We start from the raw sequence: 9,935 nt of genomic DNA, 5'->3' as shown, positions 1-9,935 counted from the left end.
GAGAGATGGCAGAGGCGGGTTCTGGTTTTGGCGTTGAAGGAAGGTTTGGGGGATAAATGGGGAAGAAAGGGTAAGGGGGATAAGGGGTGAGCCCCTCATGCAAAAAAAAAAAATAAATAAATAAATGATTTTATATTTTTAGTTTTTAATATTTAATTAATTTTTAATAGAGAGTGGGTCCCGTCTCAAGCCACGTCACTATTTAATGGAAGAATTGACAGACAAACTGACGGAAGGTATGAAATTGTAACAAATTCGTAAATGAGGTATAACATTGAAATGTTTTAAAGATGAGGTAATAAATTATACATATCTATAAGACACAATATTCATCATATTAATTTCAATGATGCATCAAAGGCATTTGCAAGACATCAAATGTATTCACAACAATAGTAATAATCCTTAAAGAAAAAACCTATGATCACATAACCCTTTACCTTTTTTGGTCACCTTTCTTTTGTTACAAATATTATTTTCCTTTAGGACAGATATATTGTGGAGTAAAAAATAATCAAGAAAATTATGGAGGCGACACGTCGACTTTTGGGTGAAAAAGACAAAATTACCCTTGAGACACACCGAAATTCCCACGCGCATGCAACAGACAATAACTGCTCAATCAAGATCAAAGGTGATCAAAATGGTATTTATTCAAAACCCTCTCATCACTCCTCATCAAATCCTCACCCATAAGGTAACTCCTAATTATTCTTTTAATATTGTGATTAATTACCAAATTAATTGCAAGATATTATTTGACATAATATCTTGCAATTATATTCAAAATACCACCATAAGTGGCCTGTCCCTATTTCTCCAAATAGGGCCAGCGACACCCCTATATATAGCCCCATCTTCACACCAAAATGCTAGTTCATTCTCTCCCTAAAATTCCCTAAACATTTTCTCTCTCCTATTCCAACTTTGGCATCGAAGATTCTTCGGCCAAATCTTCCCCCCCCCCACACCAGTTCATCGTGGGTGAGTGGGGCTCTTGGCCTTGAGAAAGTACAAGATGAAGCTTAATCCTACCAAATGCACATTTGGAGTATCTTCAGGCAGATTCTTAGGGTACCTAGTAACCCAACAAGGAATCGAAGCACATCCCAAGCAAATCCGAGCAATCCTAGAGAGGAAATCTCCAACTACCTTGAAGAAGATTCAAAGCTTGACCGGATAAGCAGTTGCCCTCAACCATTTTTTTTCACGGTCTACCGATCGATGCAAGTCTTTTTTCAAAGCTATCAAGATGGCACAACAAGGCAAATGTGATGATGAGTACGAAAGAGCTTTCCAAGACCTAAAGAAGTATCTCACATCACCTCACTTACTATCCAAGCCAGAAGCAGTGGAGGACTTATACATCTACTTGGCAGTCTCAGAAGTAACAGTGAGCTCTACCCTCATACGATAAGAGTTGAGGGCCCAACTGCTGGTATTCTGCACTTTTAAAGCTCTTCTCGACATTGAAACTAGATATCCAAAGATCAAGAAATTAATTTTTGTGCTAGTTGTTACGGCTTGGAAGCTCAGACCATATTTTCAAGCTCATACAGTCATCGTCATGACTCGGTATCCTCTACGACCAATCCTACATGGTCCAGATGTTTCTCAACAAATAATGATATAGGCATTGTAACTTAGCCAATACAACTTAGTTTTCTGACCCCACACAATGATAAAGGCCTAAGCCTTGGTGGAATTCATAACAGAATTCATATCTAGCCTAGGCGACGCAACAAAGCGGCCCAATAGAGACTTCTAGCATTTGCATGTCGATGGCGCATCCAACTACAATGGCTCAAGAAAAGGCATGGTCCTTGTCACCCCAAACGGTTGGATGCATGAGTAAGCGATCACTTTAGGCTTCAAAGCATTTAACAACAAAGCAGAGTACGAGGCCTTACTAGCAGGCGTTCGAATGGTAAAAGACTTGGCAGTAAAAAAGCTTGCAATTCATTTTGATTCCCAGCTAATCATTAGCCAGACTATTATGGTATGCATGAAAAAGCATTTGAAGATGACGCAATACCTAGAGAAGGTATGAAAGCAACTTGAGGCGTTTCAAACTTACACATTCACTTAAGTTCTGCAAGCAAACAACGCCTACACAGACACGGTAACTTACCTAAGCTTCGCCCCCAACCACCAACTCAAACGCTCTATTCTAGTGGAGTACTTAGACAAGCCAAGCATAAAGATGGAGCCTGCAACCGAGGTGTCATAGGTTCGTGTAACTCCAAACTGGCAAGATTCCATTATAGACTACCTGGTCAATGGCATACTCTCCATGGAAAGATTAGGGTATAGAAAGCTCCAAACAAAGGTAGCACGCTACTACATGTCGAATGGCATTCTCGTCTAAATATCCTACACTGGACCATATCTCCACTGCCTAGCACCTTCTGATGACTTAAAATTTCTAAGCTCAATCCATGAAGGCGTTTATGGAAATCATTCTGGAGGCCAATCCTTAGCATAGAAGGCTCTTAACGCAGGCTACTATTGGCCTATTATGCATTAAGACGCTAAGGAGTTAGTACAAAAGTGTGACTGTTGCCAACGCTACAAGCGGGTACCAACACTGCTTGCTAGCAAACTACACCCATAGACGAGCCATTGGTTATTCATGAAGTGGACAATCGACTTGGTAGGGCCAATGTCGCTTGCTACTGGGGGCAGAGACATGATGATCATGGCAACTGACTACTTCACTAAATGGGTGGAAGCAGAGCCCATGACAACTACAACTCAAATGCACATAGAGCGATTCATATAGAGGAACATCATTTGCCCATTTGGCATCCCTCAATACATCACCACAGACAACGGCCCGTAATTCATAGGCAAAGATTTAGCGAAGTTTTTCCAGAAATATGGCATCAGGCAACACATGTCCACGCCGAGGTATCCCCAAGGCAATGGGCAGGCTGAAGCATCCAACAAGATGATTATCGACTGCATTAAGAAGTCCCTCTCCGACAAGAAGGGAAAATGGCCAGACGAACTTCCTGGATGTCTATGGTTGTATCGCACAACCAAATGACAAGCAATCGGTGAAACTCGTTTCTCTTTGGCATTTGGTTCAGAAGTAATCATTCATCCCAATGTCCTCATGCCAAGTATCAGCATTCTACTACCCAACATCAAGTAGAATGGAAAGGAGATGGCCACAAGCTTAGATCTGATAGTGGAGAAATGCAAGAAAGTCATCACCTGTATTGCAGCTTACCAGTAGCAGCTCCTCTCCAGCTACAACAAAAGGGCCAAGATTCGACAGTTTCCGCCTGAAGATCTAGTCCTAAGAAAAGCCTTCATCACTGCCCGAAGAGAAGGCTCCAAAAAAAATAGATCTCATATGGGAAGTTTTGTACAAGATCAACAGAGTAAGCGGCAAGGGTAGCTGCACCCTCGCCACCATGAATGACAAAGAGATTGAAATGCGGTGGAACGCCTACAATCTGAGGAAGTACCATGTGTGACTTCCCACTACATCAAAGCCTAAAGATTCAAGCAGCTCGAATAGCACCACCTTGTAAGCTGATAACTACCCAATTATTATCCAGTTTCTACCTTTCAACTAAGTTTTCGTTCGTTTCACTCATTTTTTCAATGAGGAATTCATAAATAATTTACAAATTGGCTTGGCTATATGCTTACAACAACTAATCACTCCTGCACTTCACAAGATGACTGCGCTCTTCTTAAGGACTTATTGCTAGAATAGCACCCATCTGGGGACCGACCATGTTCTCCATTGCAAGAGGGTATACCAATTCCTCAACACCCACATGGGTTTGCTTTCCAATGCGAGAAGATAAACTTTACACTCCGATTATCCAGACGTGGATGAGTTGGGCTGTCCTGGTATAACTAAATGCACAATGGCTTGCACCTGGATTCTTAGAAGTAGCCACAATGGTTTTTTTCAAGGCTTAGCTAACTGAAGGATTTTGGGTTTCTTGGCCTAATCCGTAGGGAACTGAGCCACAGAGATGAAGAAGGCACATTACATAGTACACCCTATGGAAGGCTGCCCTAGAACCCTAAAGCTACTATCGAGTGCACTAAGGTAATCTACGGTTTCCAAAAGACTGCCTACGGCTTACCCTTCGAGCAGTGAGCCGTGCTAAACTTATACAATCGCACGTTTTTGTGAAAGGTTAAACAAGTTAGCATGCATATACAAAGCTTTATCCACTGTCGACATGTTACGCAGTCGATAAGCTTCACATTTGCCAAAGCGTGGAATGATCATTTAAGATCTACACTAATTCGTAAAGTGTTATGATACTTGCTACGCAACCCATGGAATTGCTTACATAAAAGCAAAGAGTTCTCTCAGACCTTTGCTAACAAAATTCCATACAATCACGTACTTTTGATACGAAAGGTTAGCGATTTTCATAACCCAAAAATCTTTAGTACTTTGTGATGCAGGCCACATAGCTCAAAGGATTGAAGAGAGCCAAGGTTAACAGCCACGTGGTCATGCAGATTCGTCTACTTTTGTAAGTACGGGGTCCGGCTGCCGACCCTATGGCTAACAACTTTGCAAAGTTCTACACTAACACCCACGGCTGCATAGGCTATGCGGGCCTGTCTACCTATAAAAAAAAGTAGCATGCCTGCCGCTAGTCTAGAAGTCAAAGGTTGGGTGTGAACAAAAGAAGCAAAGATGAAGAAAAGCGAAGGAAGCAAGTTTATTAAATTTGCTAGAAAAATCGATAAACAACTAGCAAAGGCCGAAGGATTTGAAGCAAAGCAAAAAGCAACACGAAAAACAAAGAATATCCTAAAGGCTACCTAGAAGACTTCTCTTTAGCAGCTTAGACATCCCATGACTACTCAATTGCCACAGCTTCAGCAACTGCGACACTCTTAGCAGCGACATTATCCGGCACTTCACCTCTAGCTCCCCTAGCCTAGGCACCAACTTATCTGACTACTTCACCAATGGAAGCCTCGAAAGTAAAGGCAAGCAAGTCTTGCAAAGAAATAGAGAAGTTTTCAAAGTCTTTTCCAACAAACTCGAAGTCAGACGGCCTACAAAAGAGATTATCTACATAACCCAGCTTGTAGAAATCAGCCTGACTCTGGACAAGTGAAATCTCAAGTCCAACCTTTTCACCCATCCAGCAGCTTGTTCTCCTTAAGGAGACCAACATGGACGCGCTGCAACTCATCCACTTCATTTTTTAGACTTTCATTGATCTTCAGTGCACCTTGGAGTTCCAACACTTGGGGTTCAAGCCTGTCAATGACCTTCTTAAAGTGGGTCACTTGATTATAAGCAGTAATTAGCTCCTTATCCTTTTGCATAAGCAGCAGAATGAAGCTCAGAGACGGCACGCTCAAGATCTTGAATTTGAAGTATATAACATCCAATTTCCTTATCTGCACTTTCAAACTTAACTTGGATCGCATTAAGCCTAGTCTTCAAATCAATGATCTCTTGGCGAGCAGTCTTAAGCTGCAGAGAAATGGGCGTAGAGATATTAGACCCCTTCAAAGAAACAAACATTACAAGAAAATAGCTCATTTACCACATCAATTTTACCACAAACATTATGTGCCTGTTATAAAAAGTGACCATTTACCACGAACTTAATCAACATGTTGTGGATAACAATGTTTTACAACAGGTAAGTAATGACCCGTTATAATAAAATAATTTACTACCACGATCTTAATCAGTATGTTGTGAAATATTAAACCACCACATGTATTAACCGTGGTCAATATTGTTAGTAATCACACCAAATTTTTTTATTTACCACGGACATTAATTGTGATGCAATTATGCACTTTACTTTAAAAAATAAATAAAAATTAGAAGGCGGGAGTAGAAATTTTTTGAAAATTTCCCAAAATTTGAAATCTTTCAAATTTCACACCATTAAAAAACAGACGCGAGAAGCTACTTCCCTCGCTGCAAATAAACAGACCAACAGCGTCCTTCTAGTGGAAATCGAAACCGTCGTCAAAATCAAAGCCCTCAAAAAGGTTTTTTTTTATTCCCTTTTTAATTGTCAATTTTAATTCAGGTTTCTGATGCATAAATCCATGAGTTTTTCCTGTAATTCTCTTTCAGAGCCCCCAACAGAGGAAACGCTCTTACTTTCATCTCTCTTCGATCTTTAGGTATTATCGCAATTCCTCTCTCAATTGGTGCTATAGCATTTCTTAAAATTAGATTTAGGGTTGGGTAAACTGATTTTAAGGATTTTGATTATACTTTGCGGTCTGATTTTGTTTGATATAGTCTCGTGTTTGGTTTAGATGTAAGGCCTGAAGTTTTTTCGAGATGAATCTTAACCAATGAGGTCTAAGCAAACCCTAGCAGTCGTCGCATCATGCTTCCGTCTTCGCAATGCCAAAGTTCACGCCGACCATCGGGAACTAGATGCAATGTGCGGCCCTGTTATGGGAAAGATCTCCCTCAGGTAGTCCTGCTTTCATTTTCAATTTTGATGTCCTTGAAGACTCAACGATGCTATATTTTTGTTTCCCTAATTTTTTTGCCATTTTGTAAAGGAACCGCTATTATGTGACTAATAGAAGTAGAAAAGAAGGAAAAACGGGTTGAAATTTGGCTTATGCTGCCAGTATAGATGCTTTTGCAATTGGCTGGGTTATGCAGAGAAGGGAAATGTCGGATTTATTCTTGCTGAAGGAGGTATGAATTAGGGAAATTCTGAGGTGCTTAGCTTGAATTTGATATGTTATTGTTCCTTTTGAGTGTGGCCTGATAGAATTGGATTTAGATTTATTATGTAGTTTCATTTTTTTTTAAAGAACAATTTTTATATTCTTGTGACTTGACATCATTGTGTGAAATGTAGGTAAAAATGGCACAAGTGCCATGAAGATTATACAATTAACACAACGACGCCAACTCTTTCACTTCACTGCTTTCTGAGAGCTCTCTCAGGTACTACCGCTCTATTTCTCTACGAACCTCTACTCATCTGTTTGCATACACTATTCGAACCCTAAGTTCTGTATTTACTCCATTCATTGTATATGCAATGTTAATTTGACACTCATGCTCTTGTCAAAGTTGTTCTGTATATTTGTTTGGGTCTTTATTGGTTAATTTTTGGCTTGTATGGATTGTTGGAGACTCGTACATTTGTTCAAGTCTTTACTGGTTAACTTTTGGCTTCAAGTTTTGTATATCTATTCACTTTTCTTGATTGAGAGAAAATATATATTCCCACATGTAGATCTATATGCTTATGTCCATGCAGATAGCGAGAGGCAACAATTGTTGAGGCTCAAGCATTAGGGGCAATAGTTCACTCTGAAGGTCCTTTGTTTGGAGAAGTCCAAAGAAATGTGAAGTCTTCAAGAGATAATGTTCTTGTTATTAGAGGCGTATTTGATACTTTGTGGGTAGTTTGGTTTTTCTTAGTATAACGTATTGATTTTGTTGTTAGCTTTAGCGTATAGTTTGTAATATTTGAATCATGATTTTTAATAAAATTATTAAATCGTAGTAAATGTGCAATTTTGTGTATAAATAATATATATATAGTAAATGATTTTATATTTTTTTTATTTTTGGAAATTTTGTATAACGGGCTTTAGACGTGGTCAATTTGTAATCCACAACGGCCATAGTGCACGTGGTTTTAGATCCTAATTTACCATGGTCACAATCCGTGGTTATATCACATTTGACAACGGGCATAGCTCGTGGTAGAAAATGAGACTTTTTATCACATCCAGATTACTAACGGACGCAGTGCCCTTGGTGGATTGCAAACTATCGCGGGCATTCATCATGGTAGATGAATTTTTTTCTACTAGTGGAACTCAGACTTCAACCTCTTGATTTTCTCGGTTGAGGAATAAGCTTTGGCTGCCATAGTCTTTGCCACCTCCTTAGCAGCCTTGGTATCTTCTTGGTCAAGAAGAATAGACTCAGCAGCCAGAATCACCATTTTCTGCATCATAGCAAGCATAGCAGTTTTCCTATATTCGATCGTATGCTTCGCAAAAGAACTTGGGCAGACAACCCATTTAACACCATCAACAAACTTGGCACATGCGTCCATGTCTTCAAGAAGATTTGGTTTCAAGAGCACACAAATCTCAGCAGCTTCCCCAAAAACAAGCTTGCTGGGTTTCTCATAACTGCCCACGCGAGCAGTCTTCTCAGTCTCAGCAGTGAGGGAAATGGGTTTTGGTGCCATTCTAGCAGCAGAGTCCACCTTATTACCCTTTATAGTGGCAAACGTCTCTGAAGGTGAACCAAACTTAGCTTCCGACAGGCATTTTCGCATAAATTTCGGCACTAAAGGCTGACGGAACCTCTACGTTGAGCAATCCTATCAGTAATCGTACTAGCCACCTTTGGTACGATAGGCATCACTGGCTCAAATCTAGCAACGTCATCTTTCTTCCCTTTAGACGAAGTCAAGTCAATTACAAGCTTATCAGCAGCAGGCAGACCCTCACAAGTAGTGGAGGAAGTCTTCAGCTTTTTCTCAGCCGGCATCTCTTGAACATGTAGGGAATATCTATTTTTTCCACCTTCATTCGCAGTAAGCTCCACGACGGCAATCAAACGAGCCAATGCCTCTGTCTTGATTCGCTTTATCTCCTCTCTCGAGGGCAGACCATCTTTTTCCCGACGAAGAAGACTAAGCAGCCAACGCTACTCACGATACTTAGAAGGGATACCTAGTGCAACATGCACCTTCTTCATATCTAAAGAAGTCTTAAGAGTTGAGCCGAATTTCGAATCTACAAGAGCAAAGAAGGACAATCAGAAAATCAAAAAGCTACTCAGCAAAAGTACAAACTTACCAGAAATGAAAATTGTGGGAACACATAGCTTAGGGGAAGAATCAGACTCCCACTCTCCACTTATCTCCAAAGTCTCCTTGGCCCGGTTATGATCTCCCTTGCTTGAATGTTCAACAAGCCAATGGCGAGATCGCAGCTACCCGACTCCTTCAATGTGGTATATGTCAAAGAAGTACCAAAATTCATTGACGGTCAAATCCAAGTTGAAGAATTGACTTAGATTAAGGAATCCCACCATCACTCGAACCGCATTGAGAGAACGTTGAGTGGGGCACACTCCATGGAGCAAAGCACTTCTTGGAAGAAACGCGGCATATGAAATGTAAATCCCAACACGAAGTAATAGGGGTGAAACTTAATGGCTCTCCGAGCCCCATTATATGGCTCAGAACTACTACCTTCCTTGACACGCTTCACACCCACCCCCGACTGAATGGCGTGCTTATATGCCTCAAGAAGGTCTCTAAACGAGTCATTGGAGCTAATTTTGAAATGACCAGCCTTGAAGTTGAAGGAAGATTTGTGAAAAACAAGTTCATTTGAGCAACATCAACAACATGCAATTAACAATTAAAAGGCGGAATCATGTTTATATGCACTCAAAAACAAAACTTAACCCATGAACTTCAAAGCCTAGTAGATAGGTGAACCAAGACTCAACTCAAAACAAAGTGAGTTGAGAAATCAATACCTTTGTAGATTCCTCTTTTCATAAGCAAAGGCTAATCACCCAAAGAGAGGGCCTTCATTCCTTGCATCTTAGATCCATGGATTTGGATGGATGAAAAGGTTTCTCCAAGTTCCCAAAATTGAGAACCTCTAATGATTCATCACCAAGGCATAATGAAGAAGAAATGAGTGACCTTGGAGGAGTTTGATTGCTAGATGATCCCTCCAAGGTGGCCGAAATTTTAGAGAGAAATGAGAGCTTGTGTTCTCATCCTTTCCCCAAAAATTACCATATGTCAATTTTAGGCTATAAAGTCCTTTATATAGTCCCTTCAAATAAGTGACCTAATGGACCAAAAGCCCTATTCTTCTAACATGGCCGGCCTATAGGTTTCATTGGGCTTTCAAGCCCTTTGTTTATTCAAGTTGTCATACAACTTGAGTTA

The 9,935-nt window shown here is 40.4% G+C and overlaps 1 long non-coding RNA gene across 2 annotated transcripts; it reads left to right on the top strand.

Annotated features, from left to right (window-relative positions):
* The first annotated feature begins 5,871 nt into the window (after positions 1 to 5,871).
* LOC103956154 lies at positions 5,872 to 7,509 on the top strand. Of its 2 annotated transcripts, XR_007257545.1 has the most exons (5): positions 5,872 to 6,009; positions 6,098 to 6,147; positions 6,286 to 6,449; positions 6,541 to 6,682; positions 6,849 to 7,509. It is a non-coding gene; the product is annotated as an uncharacterized LOC103956154 (long non-coding RNA). The 2 variants fall into 2 exon arrangements; XR_007257546.1 differs by lacking the exon at positions 6,541 to 6,682.
* Positions 7,510 to 9,935: the final 2,426 nt, after the last annotated feature.

Source organism: the organism of the source record quoted next, unplaced genomic scaffold (genome assembly GCF_019419815.1).
Source record: "Pyrus x bretschneideri cultivar Hongxiangsu unplaced genomic scaffold, Pyrus_bretschneideri_v1 Contig18, whole genome shotgun sequence".
Lineage (NCBI taxonomy): Eukaryota > Viridiplantae > Streptophyta > Magnoliopsida > Rosales > Rosaceae > Pyrus > Pyrus x bretschneideri.
The sequence above is the reverse complement of the archived record's forward strand: the minus strand, read 5'-3'. Positions and strand labels throughout refer to the sequence as shown.